The sequence below is a fragment of the Lynx rufus genome, unplaced genomic scaffold (genome assembly GCF_022079265.1).
Source record: "Lynx rufus isolate CCGP_SWC_20201006 ecotype Redwood Valley unplaced genomic scaffold, mLynRuf1.p SCAF_2, whole genome shotgun sequence".
Taxonomy (NCBI): domain Eukaryota; kingdom Metazoa; phylum Chordata; class Mammalia; order Carnivora; family Felidae; genus Lynx; species Lynx rufus.
This window is the reverse complement of record NW_025814834.1, coordinates 177,347,867-177,365,786: the sequence shown is the minus strand read 5'-3', so window position 1 is coordinate 177,365,786 and position 17,920 is coordinate 177,347,867.

Here is a 17,920-nt window from a genome sequence, read left to right as displayed (position 1 = left end):
TCTAATGCTCCAGAAAATAACTCTTGAGAAACAGTGTTCCTCCATGACTTTCTTGAATGTTCCTTATCTCCTCATTTTGGGGATGACAGGTGGATAAGGACAGTGATAGATAGTGGAACCCACTAATTTTATAACATAAGAGGAATTCCCCTCACATCAATTGCTAAAAGAAAGTATGCTGGGTAGTAATAGGTAAACACAGAGAAGTTAAAGTTTCTTTAACTTCTCTGTGTTTAAGAAAACTTCTCTGTGAGCAAGAGAATACACCTGGCATTTCTGCCATTGAGGTAACAGTTCCAGGGATGTCTGAGGCAGGGACTCCTCAAACCCAAATTTGCCCTTTGCTTTGATTTCTCCTCTAGAACGTGATTCTGTTCCTTCAAAAGCATGGACCTCTTTGTCCACTCTTTCTGTGGAAACACATAAATCCAAGTGGCAGCTGTAATACTGAGAAACACAAAACACAGGGGAAAGAGTTCAGCAGTTTTCTCGGGGCTGATGGCAGCCAAAGGCTGAGCCCTGTGTGTCGTAAATGACAGGGCTGTCCAGAGGAAAAAATCCTTTGTAGGCAGTTTTTATCCCTTTTTAAATTTTTTGGTTTTAAGGAGTGGAATCTTTCAGTAGCAGAAGCTGTTTCAATCAACCTCACCTGTTTTTTAGATCTCACAGCTCCTGAGGGAAAAAAGAAGACGAAGACGACCTGGGGAACCAGAGGGGTGACGATGCCAAGGCCTCGACAGCCCTGCTTTCCAAAAGATGTGCTATGCAGAGGTGCCTTACTTTTTATAACCACTTTGGTGTCTCTTGCCCCATGAGGTGACTCTTGAAAAGTCTCTTTTTCTGCAACCATAAATGCCTCCACTGTGATCCTCAGGAAAACGCTCGTAAAACACACTCATGTGCGGAGTTCAATGTTATTCGTCTCCTGGGTCCCTGGTCTACTACACGCACGGGCACAGACCTGTGGTGAATACGAAGACATTGGGATACAGCGCACCCCAAGGTTCTCAGCACTTACTGTAATTGTAAGACACTTGTTGAAGCAGAGTTACAAGGATATCTTTATTCCTCAAAGCCGTTTCTGTCTTATTGACCCTGCTGGGTAGGTGGGTAGGCTCCTAAGTCAAAAACTGGAGTTAATTTTAAAATATTGCCGGTGACATTTTGTAAGAGAACCTTACTCTTGCTAAGGATCCATCATGGATCAGCATTATGTCTTTTTATTCCGCTAAATTCTCATGATGCCCTACAAGGTCTTTATTATTCCCATTTTACATATGAGGAAACTAGATCTCAGAGCTTAAGGGGTCACAGAGCTACAAAATAATGGGGCCAACCTTTGAAGCCAGGTCTGCAATGTCTCCAACGGTGCACTAGGACGTGTGGGGGAGGTGGGGCAATTTTAGGTAGTTACCTGTGAGGTTAGCATGTAAAGGACATGAGCTCATAGTCTTTGTGGGAAGGTACTACCAAAAGACATGGGAACAGGGAAGCATGAAAAGCTGGGGCCATTAATGCAACCCACCTACCACACTGGGTACGTAAGCAAGGGTTGGAGAACACAAAAACATACTGGGGGAGGAGGCAGGGTCCAGACAACACAGAGCCTTATGGAGCGGGCTAACCAGGTCTTGTTTCATTTTTGAGGCCAAGAAGAAAGCCCTGACAGTGGCTTGGACAAACTGGTACCAGCAGAAGCGGAGACCAGTGGGCAGAGTTGAGATATGTCGTGTCCATTGAACGGGTAGAAGGATTTGGTAATGTTTTAGATGTGGGGACTCAAGGATAATGGCTGGGTCTCCGAGTTTATGGTGAATGATGACACCATGCCCTGAGAGAGAGATATGGACAGGGGAGAACAGGGACGTCAGGGGTAGGAATCAAGAGTACCATTTGGAGCATTGACTTAGCTAGTGTCCAAATGAGGAAAGCAGAAGCTATCAGCTTCTCACGCTAAGAGGAATTTGTTCCTGGAAAACGGTTGCAAAGATCATGGTTGCATTATAGCTTTTGCATTATAGCTAGGTACTCCTGCTTTTTATGGGCTCTTTCCTCCATTCACTTCTTTTCTTTCTGATTAAAAAATAATAATTAAAAACTTCTGGGGTCCCTAAAACTGTTGTGGGCTCTAGGTGCCATGCCTGTTGTGACTAATGGGTAAGTTTGCTAGGCTTATGGTATTGAAAGGACTGGAAAACAGAAGGGGGTGGGATATTACACAGAGATGGGGTAGCTGGTGCCCCCCATGGGACTGAGCTCAGGAGCCACACTTAGCCACCAACAGTGAGGGAACCATCAGTTCCTGCTGCCTCGCAGGGGCCCTCTTTGCTCTCCCAAATACTACAGCAACCTCTACTACTGAAGTTGCTCAAACCATCATTACAGAAACTGCTGGAACCATGGCAGCTGCCATTGAGCAGGAAGACATTAGGGTCGCCATTGTCAGAGGTCCTGCCAGAAGTACAATGGTTTTGAACTGCTTTCCCTCCCTCATCTCCATGTAATGCCTTTTACTGGCAGAACCTGATGTGAAAGTCAACAGCTTTAGGAGTCTGGGCATTGTCGTTCGGAGGTTTCAAGTCCTTGCAGTTCCAGGAGAACATAAGGCAGCAAATGCAGGTTAGTAATCAACCAATAAATATCTGGTGCGTGCATGTGAAGTTTGAGATGTCCATGAAACATACTACTGGAAAGGTCAAGCGAGATCGCTTTGCACGGAGCGCGGAGAAAGAAGAGTTGGTGAGCTAAGAATATGATCACCGACATTCCCATCAGACACGGGAGGAGAAACTGACAAAGCCCACCGAGGCGTCAGAGAAGAAAAGCAGCCAACCGTGGGAGCTAGAAAGGATAGAGGATCAACTGTGTTAAATACTGCTAACTGGGTGAGTAAGGTGAAAACATAAAGGCTGTCACTGGATTTCACATCATGAGCATTACCGGTAACCTACACAAAGGAAGTTCCAAAGAAGTGCTGTGCACGGAAACCAAAATGGCTGTGTGTTTCCTGATTATTTCATGAAAACCCCTGTGCTGTGTGGATGATTACCCCACATATCTACAGAGTGCTAGAATAAAATTCCACACTCAGATTTCTGACAATCCCAGTTAATTCTCTTCCTACTGTTTCAAAAATTCATAAAATAATCACTGTCCTGCCTTTACAAACAATGACATGGCAAAACAGAATGTTCCAATCCTTTCTCGCTGAAATTCTGGCCACGTGCAACTTGGTCCACGTGGAATCTCACAGTAAAAAACATACTTGGGCACAAAATTCCACCGCCTCTAGGAGTCCTCATCGAGAGGCGCTGTGAGTGTGTGCAGATGGAAACCAGGAGTAGGTATGGTCTTCTCATTACCACCTCCCCCGACACTTACTTTATCATCCCTCTCTTAAAGACCAGGGACGATTTTGCGTTCTGATCCCTTTATTTTCAGGCAACGGCAGGGAACTTGCGATCACATCTGTCAGCTAAAAATTCCAAGGAAGCTGTCCGTCTGCATGCTAGGCAGCCTTCAGAAGATGAAAGGTCAAGAAATAACTGGTGAGGGAGAGGAGCTGCAAAAGAGGGAAATGAGAATCTATTGAAAAATGGGGCATTACCGTCGAAGGCTGCATAGCTGAGAAGGGCCCAGGAGAACATTCCCAGCTGATTCCAAAGCGCCCATGAAATCACTGCCTGGAATGAGTGGCACCAGCACAAATATTAAGATAGAGAGAGGTGGGTTCCAAGGAAGAATGGCGTTTTGTCATTTCTGAGGCCTGAAATTATCTGGGGAGAAACCAGGTGCATTCCTTCTGCCAATTCCTAAATTGGTCTCTTGCCTGGATTTTGCCACCATCTCCTAATTCGTCTCCCTGCCTGTGGCACAGTCCTCTGCGTGACTCTGCACGCAACCGCAAACCCAGGGCCCTTTCGTGTTGTCGTCAGGTCCTGTGGAAGTGAGAAGAAGAGTGAAGGGGCTGATGGAAGCTTACCTACATGCACACGATAAAGTACGACAGAGGCAACACGGCATTCTGCAATCAGATTGCCTGGATTTGTATCCTGGCTCTGCCACCTCTTACTAGCTGTGTCACTTTGAAGAAGTCACCAACCCTTCTGCACGTCAGTTCTTCTCCTCCGAAAACAATGACGTTAATAGTGCCAACTTCTTAAGGTCAGTGTGAGTCTTAAAAGAGCTACTCTTTGTGAAGATACAGAATAAGCACCCAGTAAGTGTAAGCCAACAGCAAAACATAACACCGTCTTGAAGGTCAGTACAAATCCTGTGTGTCCACACTCCCTGTTGATGGTCCATACTGAGAATTTTATCAAAGTCCCACTTTGATAGACAGATATGTATATTTTATACACACACACACACACATCCACATGCAACATGTGCTTGGACAGATTATATTTAGAAGGTTAAAACCAGACACTATTTAATGGCCTTTTGGAACAAGTTACAGAAAGACTCTCCCTTCTCCTTCTGCCCTGATCAACTCTGTTTGGAGACCGGGAGTATCTTTCCTCTTCACTCAGTACTTTTGCAGCTTCTCTGCCTGAAGGGACTGAGGCATACGCAGCAGGAATTCTGGCTGTGTAGCAAAGGCTGTGCATGGGTATTCCATTCCAAGCTGCATCGTGCAGCTTTGTCTCCTAGAGAAGCAGAACGATCACATGATCCAGGTAAGGGTGGAGACGGCTTGCTGCGGGGACAGAGCTGATGAAGGACAAAGCTCGCACTAGAACAGCACGTCTGCATCTGATGCCAGGCAGCAATATGGAGCCTGCCCCTCTGATGACTTCCTGAGCTTCCAGTGCTCTCTTCAGTATTCCGTTCTCCTCGCACCTTCACGACTGGTTCCTTCATTTCATCTCTAATTTCACGGTTGAGCCCCTCTCTTCTAGGCTGTGATAGGATGAAAATTTTCGTGGCCAAGATCAAGATGTCGGCAGGTTTGAGGTCTCCTGGGGCCTCCCTCCTCGGCTTGCAGATGGCTGCCTTCCTGCTGTGTCCTCTGTGGCCTTTCCTCTGTGCACATGCATCCCTGCTGTCCTTGCGTCCTTCTCTGGGCCCCAATTTTCTCTTCCTAGAAAGACACTGGTCTTTATTAACTTAAAGGCCTTATCTTATTGGCCTTATTAACTTAATTGCCTTTTTATTTATTTTTTTTAATTTTTTTTAATGTTCATTTATTTTTGAGAGAGAGAAAGACAGAGCATGAGCAGGGGAGGGTCAGAGAGAGACACACACACAGAATCCGAAGCAGGCTCCAGGCTCTGATCTGTCAGCAGAGAGCCCAACGCGGGGCTCGAACCCACGAACTGTGAGATCATGACCTGACCGAAGTCGGACGCTTAACCGACTGAGCCACCCAGGTGCCCGTTAATCGCCTTTTTAAAAGACGCTATTTCCAAATACTGTCACATTGGGAGGTACCAAAGGTTAGGGCTTCCACATATGAGTTTAGGGGGACACAACTCAGCCCATAATACTGACTCGTGAGGTTTGTGGGCCTATGGGGCATTGTGCCCTTTCTCAAACCTTGTACCCTTTCTCAAATATCGGAATCAAATTGGACAATGCACAATTGGTTTTTGTGCGTTATAAGCTTGATACGACGGTAGCTGTTGAAAATGCATTTTCAAGGAGATATGACATCAAAAGGAAAGGAGCATAATGTTGAGACCGTGAACTACCTCAGGCTAATACCTTGGAGTCCAATAGATGTCAAATATCACTGTGTTTCCTTTGAAATTTTAAGCTATCCTGAGATGCCCCTCTGACGGCTCGGGCACCCCAGGGTAACTTGGTACCCAGTTTGAGAACTCTTACCCATCCATCAAGCGGAGCCTGCTCGAGATTCTCTCTCTCTCCTTCTCACATTCTCTCTCTCTCTCTCTGCCCATCTGTCTCTCAAAATAAATAAATAAGCTTTAAAAAAAATTTTTTTAAAAAGACTAAAACTAGGCTTAACTGTCTCTCTTTCTCAAAATAAATAAAGAAGCTTTAAAAAAAAAAAAAAGACTAAAACTAGGCCTATCTGCCTCCAAAGCTCGCTGTATCGCTGGGGCAGGTAGAGTTGATTAGCATGAGCCTCCTTTCAATGTGCCATACTTCCCTGCACTACGGAAAGCTAAATGAAAAACCACTCTTCCCAGAGTCCTTTGAGGCAACAGTTCAGGATGCAAATTAGGACTTGGAGATTTTAGGGAGGGAGTAAGACAGTGGTCATCATCATGCCTGAGACTTGGGCATTTTCTTCTAGAGTGTCATTGCAGCAAGTTGTCTTTCGGCTCTACTGTCAAGATAGTTAAAGCCCTGAGCAGACTCAGTGTCGCTTTGCCCAATTACCACATTCGTAGAGGTCAAGGTGGTGACAGCACCGGGAGCTTCCTTGGATAGTAGTCCCTGAGGTATGCTCTTGAACTCAGTAGTTTCAGTAGCTATCCCCAAATTCCTCACTTTCCAACCGCCCAGAAACAGCAGGTCTGGGGTGTGGGGAGGAAGTGTGATTCTTGTAATGCTCGGGGGCATTCCTAGATATACAGCTACTGTCCACACATCCAGCCCTTTTAGCACTTTGGAAAGCCCTGAATTCCCTGCTAAAAGATCTTTAAAAATCCTTGAGTGATATATGTTTCCTACGCATATGTCTGAGTGATATCATTATATTGCACACACGTTAATAACTTATGAGAGAAAAGCCACTACGTTTGTATTAAAGAAACAGCATAAGACAGCATTCCAGCTATCATGGCCTGTGTGCGTAAAAGGCTGAGAAAGGAAGAAATTTATGAAGGCCTCAAAAAGATAGGATATTAAATTCTACGGAAAGCCTAGCGGCTATAAAAGAACACTGCTGGGAAACTAATGGGCTACTTCCCACTTAATGCTTTTAGGATTCATTAAACAGTTTAAATAGATGGTTTCAAAAATAAACTTTGCCATATTCACACCAGAAGTTGTTTGAGTTTTTTTTTTTTTTTTTGAGGGGGTGGGGATAGATACATAGATACACACACCAGATACACACACACACACATATAGACATACATACACCTAGATGGTGGACTAGGTAATTGAAACTTATGTTACCAGGAAAGAGAGGTTCTGTTTCAACACAAATAAGATAGATTAATAAATCAAACTTGGCTGAGAATCCAAACAGCACCTTCCTCCTGGTAATCCTAAAGTTAGAGAAATCCCCAAGGTCCTGTATGGTCCTGAACGTGGGGAGTTATCTTTCCTAAGAGACTATTCCCAACAAAACAAATTGGGTTGTGCTTTCATGATTGTTCCCACCAAAGAATGGGGCAGCCTCTCTTTACTATCCAGTCTTAGTGTCATTCAGACCCAAGTGTGCCTTGTAAATCAGAGAAAGGCAGCAGAGACGTGTCTGCCCTGGGTCAGTGGTATCAGTCAGGGCCTTGGCAGGAAAAGGAGAATCACACTCAAAGGGGTAATTGAAGAGGGTTTAATGAAAGGCCTATTTAGAGTTCAGGTCAGGGTTAAGGGAACCAGTGTGGGTTGGCGAACGTCTCGGGGACTGCAATCGTAATTTGCTCTAGCTTCTCCCGGGCATACCCTCTCTCCCATCCAGAGCTAGAGGCCATCGCCCCCTCTAAGTTCTGAAAGGACGGGGGAGGGGGCTGCTATTGGGATATGGAGAGAGATTTAGTCACAGGAGAGGGTAGGCGTGGCAGGTGCTGTTGCCATAGGAAGAGAAGAGCAGTTACTGATAAAGGAGTAGGACGGTTGAGCTGGCAAAGACAGGTAAGAACAAATATCCCCAGAGCCCATCCTACATGGGGAAAGTTTCAGATTTCGCAGTAAACAAACAAACAAACAAACAAAACTGGATTCAATAGGACATCTTGCTCAAATGCTCTTGGGCATGTTACTTAGATATTCCAAAATTATCTTCTCATATTAAAATAGGAAGATTAATACCAAGCGTATCACAGGATCGAAGGGAAGAATGTATCTAAGGGTGATGTGAAAACTGTAAAACACCAATAAAATGCTACTTATTTTTATCATCACCATCATCTTCGGAGACAGTCACCGATTTCAAAAAAATATCTGAATAAGCCATCTTAGCACAAAGTTACGATTTCCCTTCATTACGGAATATTCCATAGCTTGGTCACTGTTGGCCAATACTTCAATTTCAGGGATAAGTGGAACTAAACAACTAAACCCGATGAGGAGGATGTCTTCAAAGGATAAATAGAATACTTTACCATTAAAAGAACTTAAGGAAATAAAAGCGACCAGGCTTTTTAGTTTTTGCTTTGAGTAACTCTGTAGGGAAACTTGGAGAGATGTTTAATCAGTGGGTCCTTAAATCTACAGCATTGGCAAACCGGCCACCACTCTCACCTCGGGCACCTGTGGCAGACATGGCCAAGCCCAGAGATAACATGAGAGCTCAGAGAAAGTGTTAGAAACTTCCACAACATCGCATGCCAGGCAGCCCCCCATAAGGAACTGGTTGGAGGTAAGCACATGACATACATCACATTCATTATCACTGAACATCCAACTGGTCAGCAGTGTGTTGAAACTAACTGAACTCCTGGATACCAGTTTGTACCTCACAATGTGCAAAGGATTCCAACAAATTAGAGAAAGCCCAGAAAAGAGCAGTCAGTCTAGTTGAAGAACAGGAATGTTTTCCTGAAAATGAGAAGAGTTAGAAAAGCCTAGAGTAAACTCTTCATTTATCTGCAAGGCTTGTACTAAAGAGGGGCAGCTAGGTTCACTATGGCTCCCAGGAATGACCTAGCACCTATGGGGAGAAGCATCTGAGGGGGGGGGGGGCGTCTATCAGGTGTTCAGCATTCAGAGCTAACCAATAGTGGTGTGGCTTTTTTTCTTTTTTGAGAGAAAGAGAGAGAGAGATTGAGAGAGAAAGCATGAGTGGGGGAGGGCAGAGAAAGGGAGAGAGAGAGAAGAATCTTAAGCAGGCTCCACACCAACAGCGTAGAGCCTGACATGGAGCTCAAACCCATGAACTGTGAGATCATGACCTGAGACAAAATCAAGAGTGGGACATTAACCAACTGAGCCACCCAGGCGCCCCAAAGGTGCGTCAATGGTGTGACTTTGAAGTTCCATTGAACCTGGTTGAACCTGTATCAGGGTGTTTTGAAATAAAATAATTCCTGATTTAGGAGAGCGGGTAGGCTTGAGGACTACTAATATCCATTCCAGGTGTAAATTTCCGAAGTTCTAGGCCTTTCTGGGTGTTCAGTGGTGCACACCAGCTCTCAGAGGGCAGCTTAAAGGAAAGCCATACTCGTTCACTTGGGAATCCTCCGATGGGTACAGCATTGGCAAAATCCCATACAATCCATTTGCCAGCTTTATTTTATAATGTGTCAGCCAGAACTCGCCTAGCCAATATTTTGTGCCCCCAAAAGGAGAGCTCATGATGCAGTAAATTATTGATGATGCTGCCAAAAAGGAATTTCACTCTCGGATCAAATTTGGATTAAACGTAGTAAATCCACGGCATTAGTTTTTAATAACCAAAAAGTTCTGTCGATGTGCTCGAAGAGAATAAAATTCCCCTTTTAAAGGTCTGTTTGATGTAACACTTGAAAGTTGAGATGCAATCAATCATTAACAATGTTTAATATTCTCTACCTTCTAGAAATACAATACAGTCAAGGTGCTGAGGTGTGAAAACTGGCCAAAGTTCAAATCTCATATTAGATGAAACCACTTTTGAAGTATCATTTTCTTACCCACATTCAGTTTAGCTATTTCTTCACTATATCACCTCTATTCATCACTACTTATTTAAATGAAACGACTTTTACCTGATACTTGGGTCTCCAGGCACATGTTGGGGGAAAGAGGGCACGGTGTAATATAGACCTGGAAAGCAGAGATTAGAGCTTCCAATTTCTGTATAAAATGAGCCAGCAACAAAATGGGATTTAGATATCTCCATATGGAAGGAATAGGTATTTATTTAGGTATGAATAAGCAAATTTCTCCAGTGCTGCCACTTTTTTGGGGATAAGCTTGAGGATGTGGATTCTGTCTTATTTATCTGTTTCCTCAACTAACACAGGGCTCAGCACATAATGGGGATAATAGATATGCAGTGAATTGAATAAAATATACACTACCAAGTCCTCCCTTCTCTGTGATCCTCACAGTATTCAATGTGGGAACTGTCTTGTTTGGTTTTTTTCTTTCTTATGTGTCTGTCTCCCATGCTAACCGGTGAGGTCTTTGATGGCCTCTTATGTCACTGATTCCCAGTGTCTAATTCAGTGCCTGCTGGGCACTTCTTTGATACTTGTTGAATCTGAAGCTTTCCTCCGTGAGATCACACCCATATACTCAAGTAGGCTTTACTGAAGAACAGAACTGGACGGTAAAGAACAATGGTTTTCAGAGTCCTAAATTGGCCACTTACTAACCATAGAAACTAGGGAAATATACTTATCCTCATCGATAAAAGAGGAAGGATAGTAATTTAAATTTACGATGCTTGCCATTTACAAAGTACTTTCATATATATATATGTGAATTCTACTTAGGGTTTATCTTCCCAGTTGTACCCAGCGGTACTCTAGGTGAGACAATCGCGTAACAAGAACAATTAGGAGGGCTATACACTTGCAAATATCATTTAACCCTTTCTGCTCCATCCTGAATCCCACGTACTTGCCAGCACACCTCTTCCTGCAGATGTGGGAACTGCTGTGGGCCACTTTCCTTCCAGAGTAGAAATGATGCCAGACTTTATCTTCCCTTCCCATCACCCTTTGTGGATCTCCTCTCTCACTAGTGGTCATTTTTATCTGTCCTGTCTGCCCGCACACCCTAGTCCCATTTCCTTGCTGTGGCCCATTGGCTCAGTGATGGAATTTCAGACTACTCAAAATGGGCTAGGAATGTAGCCTCTCGTGCTTATTTATGGACTCCTAACAGAAATTATTAGCAAAGCGTGCCTCTTTGAGCTTCTGGGACATTGAGATTTCAACAGAAGCACCTTCAGGTGGGCATGATTGCTCCATTCTTCCAGTGGGGAAACTGAGGCTTGGGACAGGAAATACCTTGTTCAAAGCCACAGAGCTAGAATTGGCAGATTCAGAATTGGATCCAATCCCTGTGCCGTTTCCCAAGTACATGCTTCTCGCTTATATTGTGAACTGTTATTTTGTTCTATACACTTAGGATTTCAGTAGTAAAAACAATGCATCCTATGAGGTGTGGTGGTAACAATTCCTTCTGTACTACTCTCTCATTCATAAACCTTCCAGGATGAAGTGAACTCTGATTTCTCAGAAAGAACACAGCAGAAATTATCTCCCTACCCTATGGAGGCATCGTGACATATAAAGAGAGAAAAGGCTTAAGAGGCAGACCAGACAAATCATGGCATATTAGCTTGATGACCTTGAGCAAGTTCTTCACTCCCTGGAGGCATTTTCTGCTGTAGAAAATGAGAATAATACGTCTTCTTTCTCTGGGTGGTAAGGAATGAAAACCATATTTTAAACACCTCAGCAAATCAACAAATTTAACTCACCATCTTTTCTGTTTCTTAAATGACTATCACCTTCTGTTGCCAATAAAGAATATTTTTAAAGAAAGAATTGATTCTGCCCATAAAACTCTAAATCTTTCAATTATAGGGTTCCAAAGAAGACTGAATTCTGCTCTGTTTGGGTGTTAACACCTTCATATAAAATGGCCTTTACGGAGAAGAGTTGAGATCGAACCAAAGACCAATCTAACTCCTTTCTGTGGATTCATTATTCAAGGAAGAGTAAACCCACTAGCTGCCAGAGCCCCGAGTAGAAGCATCATTTCAAAAGCTAAACCATCTTACCACTTAAGAGCAATACAATTGTAACCTCAGAGTTATTCAACCTCAGATGGAGAGAAATGACATAGAAATATGAGTTCCATAAGCGAGGAGCCCCAAGCCAGCTTGCAGTGTTTTCCAAGAATTTCTTTATAAAAGCCACGGAAAATATATTGCACAGCTATTTTGGCCTTAACAGTGTGTGTGGCAGAATACCTCACAAAGTCTTCTGATTAGCTTTTACTGCTAGGTTATTGTAAGATCTGTGTTTTATAAATTTTTCATAGTCAATTAGACTCCGAAGGACCCTTAGACATGATCTCAGGCGATATCCCACTCAGTGCAAACGCTTCATTCTCAGCCTCCACGGGCTGAATGTTTTACCCCTGCTCGAGGGGAGAGGAGGGGTGGGGAGGGAAAAGAATGCCAAGAGATAGATCTGGGACAGCCTAGCTCACAGGGAATGACTACTAATATCAAACAAGTTTACAGGAGGACTCTTTATTCATCTAAATGTTAGTTTCTCTAAGAAGACTAGCACTGAATTTAGCTGCAACATTGTTCCTGTTATGCTCCTTTTTAAGTTCTTTCTCCTCGGCTTCTCTGCCAGTCGGTGTCCTTGGACAGGACGTCACCCTGTCCCCTCATCTCTCGTTCTTCGTTATAAGCTATTCATATTCACTGCTTCAGCCTCCAGCTCTCTGCTGGTGATTTTCAATTTGTTTTTAAAGTTTATTCATTTTTGAGAGAGAGAGACAGAGCGTGAGTCGGGGGGGGGGGGCAGAGAGAGACAGAGACAGAGAGACAATCCAAAGCAGGGTCCAGGGTCCGAGCTGTCAGCACAGAGCCCGACGCGGGGCTCGAACCCACAAACTGCAAGATCATGACCTGAGCTGAAGTCGGACACTTAACCTCCTGAGCCACCCAGGCGCCCCTCTCTGCTGGTGATTTTTAAACCTGCAATTCAGAACTCTCTTGGGGGCCAGATGTCATAGATCCAACTGATTTTTGAACATCTCCACCTGATACCGAACAGAAAACTTCAAAAATGAGGCCAAAACTGAACTCCTCGATTTACCCCAAACGTTTTTCTCCTCTTGACAATTAGTCCAATAAAAATGTAATAAACCACTAATATTTACTTACAGCTTTTTTTTTCACATACCTAAGTTTGGAGTCAAAGTAGAGATTTAAGCTGAGATTAAAGGGAATAAGAATTCTCAAAACGTATCTGTCATACACTCAGAAACTGAATAATTTACAGCAATATTCTTTTCTTTTCTTTTTTTCTTTTCTTTTTTCTTACATAAAAGATTGGAAGTATAACTTCTGTGCAAGTGGCCTCCTTTTTCAGAACGTAATGGGATAGCAAGGAACATATTTACTGTCCTTCCTCAAACAACCTGAAACCCAGGAAAAAAATAAATGTGAAAAATGGTTCTGTGACATTGGACAACAGGCGGCACAAGACTGAGAGAAAGGAAGCAAACAAACCTGTGCTAGTTCAGGTTTCCCCACCTGCTGAGGCACAGGTGGGGAAAGCTCAAATAGGTCAGAACCTGGCAAGCAAAGGTAGCTGGAAGTTGAGGGACACAGCACCCGCGTGGAGGGAAGTACACACAGAGAGGGCTCCAGTGATCTGCAGAGAGGTCCTTGGAATTCTTGGCTGAGCACCATTCTATGCATGCATGAAAGGAAATTACCCGAAGCCAGGAAAGAACCATACAGAGGGCTGAAATAGTGTGTGCGCCAGTCACCCAGAATGGAAAGACAGTGTCATTGTGAGGGCACCAGGTCAAGTTCTGAAAAGGGTATCGCCACCGCAGTGGGGCTGAACTAGCTCCACACGTACATCTACTCCGGACACGCCTTAACAAAGCTTAAAAAGCAAACACGGAAAGGATTCTGTTGTTCCAAATAACTGCATGCCAGAACGAAATCCAACACCATATAAAGGAATATAACAAAACTCAGCACCTAACAATGCGAAATCACAATGTCTAGCATCCGGTATAATATTAACAGGTATTCAAAGGATCAGAATAAGAGAGACCACAATCAGGAGGAAATTAATCGATAGAGATAGACCCTTAAATGAAAGAGATAATAAAACTAGCAGACAAGAATGTTAAAACAGGTGTTCCATATATTCAAGAAGACAGCAAACACATAAATAGGATGATAAGAAAAAAAATACAAGATATAAAAGTAAGACCCAGATGGAATTTCTAGAAATAAAAACACGATGTCCAAAACTCTTTTAAAAAAAGATTATACCCAGGGGCACCTAGGTGGCTCATTTGATTAAGCATCCGACTTTGGCTCAGGTCATGATCTCACAGATTGTGAGTTCGAGCACTGGTGGTGCGGAGCCTGCTTGTAATTCTCTCTCTCCTCTGTCTGTCCCTTCTCCACTTGCTCTCTCTGTCTCTCTCTCTCAAAATAAATAAATAAACTTTCAAAAATGGATTATATACTGAAGAAGAAAAATTAATGTGAAACTCTACCCATTAAAATTGCCCAAAATGAAACACAAAGAGAAAAAGAAATGAACAGAGTGTCGAGACAGAACAAAGAAAATAACCTTCAAAATGAAGGATAGTGTCTGAAAAATTCAGACCAACAAAGCAGTGTAAAATTCATTTCCAGCAGATCTGCACTGTAAGATATGTTGAAAAGAAATTCTTGAGGCAGAAGGAAAATATTACCAGATGGAGATTTAGATCAAAATAAAAAAGTGAGCCCCAGAAATGATAAATATATGACCTTTTTTCCTCATTGTTAATATCTTGTAAACAATTAACTTTATAAAAACAAACAAACAAAAGGCACTAAATTGTGGGGTTTAGAGCATACGTAGAGTAAAATGTATGACCAGAATAGCCCAAAGTATTGGAAGGGGAAATTGAAGTATTTTGCTATAAGGTTCTTTCAGAGCACAGAGTGACATAATAATTTGAAGGTGAACTATAGTAAGTTAGAGAAGAATTCATCAAGAAGAAGTATCAATCAAAAAAAAATGTATGCATGTAACAACAGAGCTTCAAAATATATGAAGCAAAAAACAGACAGAATTGAAAGTAGGAACGTAAAAATCCAGAATTGCAATTTCGAGTTTCAAAACCCTGATCTCAACAAGTGAGAGAACACAAAGATAGAAAATCACCAAAGAATAAGAATTAAAACAAAAAAGAAAAAAGAGGGGCGCCTGGGTGGCGCAGTCGGTTAAGCGTCCGACTTCAGCCAGGTCACGATCTCGCGGTCCGTGAGTTCGAGCCCCGCGTCAGGCTCTGGGCTGATGGCTCAGAGCCTGGAGCCTGTTTCTGATTCTGTGTCTCCCTCTCTCTCTGCCCCTCCCCTGTTCATGCTCTGTGTCTCTCTGTCCCAAAAATAAATAAACGTTGAAAAAAAAAATTTAAAAAAGAAAAAAGAAAATCACCAAGGATATGAAAGACTTGAAGAACACTCTCAACCCACTTGACCTCAGTGAAATTTATTAGACACTCCACCCAAACAGCAGAACACAAGTTCTGCAACAAGACTGATCATATCCTGGGCTACTTATCAAGTCTCAATAAATTTAATCAAACATATATTATCTGACCATAGGAATTTAAGCTAGAGATGAATGTCAAGAAGACATCTGAAGAATCTCCAAATAGTTGGAAATTAAACAGCCCACTTCTAAATAATCCATGAGTGAAGATATCCGAAGTGAAGTTAGAAACTATTTTAAACTGAATGAATATGAAAACACAACACATCAAAATTTGAAGAATACAGATAAAGCAGTTCTTAGCAAGAAATGCTTATATTGTAAAATGAGGGTCTCAAAATGATCTAAGTTTCTATTTAAGAAATGAGGAAAGAAGAACAAATGAATTTGCATACGATTTTATGCACTCATTTTATTTTTTTTAAATTTTTTTTTTTCAACGTTTATTTATTTTTGGGACAGAGAGAGACAGAGCATGAACGGGGGAGGGGCAGAGAGAGAGGGAGACACAGAATCGGAAACAGGCTCCAGGCTCTGAGCCATCAGCCCAGAGCCCGACGCGGGGCTCGAACTCACGGACCGCGAGATCGTGACCTGGCTGAAGTCGGACGCTTAACCGACTGCGCCACCCAGGCGCCCTATGCACTCATTTTAAATGCACAGTTCCGGAAGTTATGATAAAGGTGTATAATCCGTGTATATACCACCATAACCACCCCAAAGTATCCTTGCAGTTAGATTATCACTACCACCTTATCACTAATGCCAGCCCAGGGTGACATCTGATCTGCTCTAAGTCATTATAGATTATATTTCCCTGTTGTAGAATTTCACATAAATGGATTAATATGGTATGTAACTCTTGCAATCTGGCTTCTTAGCATGTTTTTGAGATTGAATCTTGCTGTTGCCTATCAGTGATTTGTTCCCTTTCATTACTGAGTAATTTCCCATTAAGTGACTATATCACAATTTGTTTATCTATTCACTTGTCGATGGGCATTTAGATTGTTAAGTTTTAGGGGCACCTGGGTGGCTCAGTCAGTTAAGCGCCGACTTTGGCTCAGGTCATGATCTCCTGACTCCTGTGTTCGAGCCCCGCGTCAGGCTCTGTGCTGACAACTCAGACCCTGGAGCCTGCTTTGGATTCTGTGCCTTCCTTTCTGTCTGCTCTTTCCCCATTCGTGCTCTGTCTCTCAAAAATAAATAAACATCTTTAAAAAAGAGATTGTTAGGCTGCAGATTTTGATTATTGTGACTAAAATTGCTATGAACATTTGTGAACAAATGAGTCTGGGACTTCATCTGAAATTGCACATTTGCTTGGCTTTCTGTCCTTCCCTTTCCTGGTTCTCCTGTTCCTTAACTAGCATCTTCAGAGATTTGCACCAGAATCCTTGGCACCTAATCTACTTCTGAAAAAACCCAACCTGAGACATCGACCGAGGCAAATGCATTTCAATTTTATGTTTGTCTTTAAGATCCAATCCTTCACTCCTCATTGCCTCCAGATTGATAACACAAGCCAAGCCTCCAGCACCGTCCAAGCAGGGAGTGACTCTCTGCTCCAGGAAATAACTTCTTGGTACCACTCACAGGACACTCACAGGAACCAGGGAGCATGTATAGGAGTGGACCTTGAGGTGTGGGATGTAAGAAGGTAGAATCTAAGACTGAACAGGTGAGAATTTATTCACCCAAGATTCAACATTCTTTCAGGAATATATGGAGCTAGTCCCAATTCACTAGCTTGAACCTGGCAAAGGACAATAGTAAATGAGATGGGGGTTCAAGAATTGCCTAAGCATGCCATCAGGAAAATGGTCAGAAAGTAAGTGAGAATATGAAAATGGATTTATTACGTGAGAACAGAAATTCCACTGTCTGTGTTCCCAAGGCGGGCCCCAAGCACATTCACTTTACTAAGGCCACATACACTAGCAAAAAGGCTACTGGCATTTTTGAGAAACTCAGTGGTGACTTTCTAGTATAAGCCAGGATGGACAGGGGGGTGCTGTGGAACAGTAGAAGCCAGGAACATTGGAGACAAAGTGGACATAATTACCAAAATGGGCAGCAAGCCTTGGAGTGGCCGGTAGGATAGGATGCTTTGGCTTGCCAAGATCTGTGGCAATAGGTAATATATCTTAAAATTCTGGGAGTGAATCATGTGAACAACAGACCAGGGTGATGCTCAACTTGTATGATTAGAAGAAAAAAGGCTGGAAAGCAAAAATATGATTTCATTTGCTGCTATGGAAAATTATGGTCCCTGACCTCATTTCCAGATCTAAAACTGTTCACAGATCCAGCCTCTATTGACAGAAGGGAAGGCCTGTCTCCTTGTTGAAGGTCCTACAATATCACAACAAGAATATATGACAAATATTCTGGTGATTTGTCCATAAACATGTGCTTGGATTTTTCTGGAATATTGAGAAAAGGAAAATAGCTAGAATTTTCAATGAATATTGGATAACAGGTCAGAGGTGACACACATGGATGCCAGCTAGTCTAGATTTTCCCAAAAAGCAGAGCTTGAGACAGGGATTGCTTGTAGGTAGCAACTGGTGGAAGGAACACCAAAGATGCAG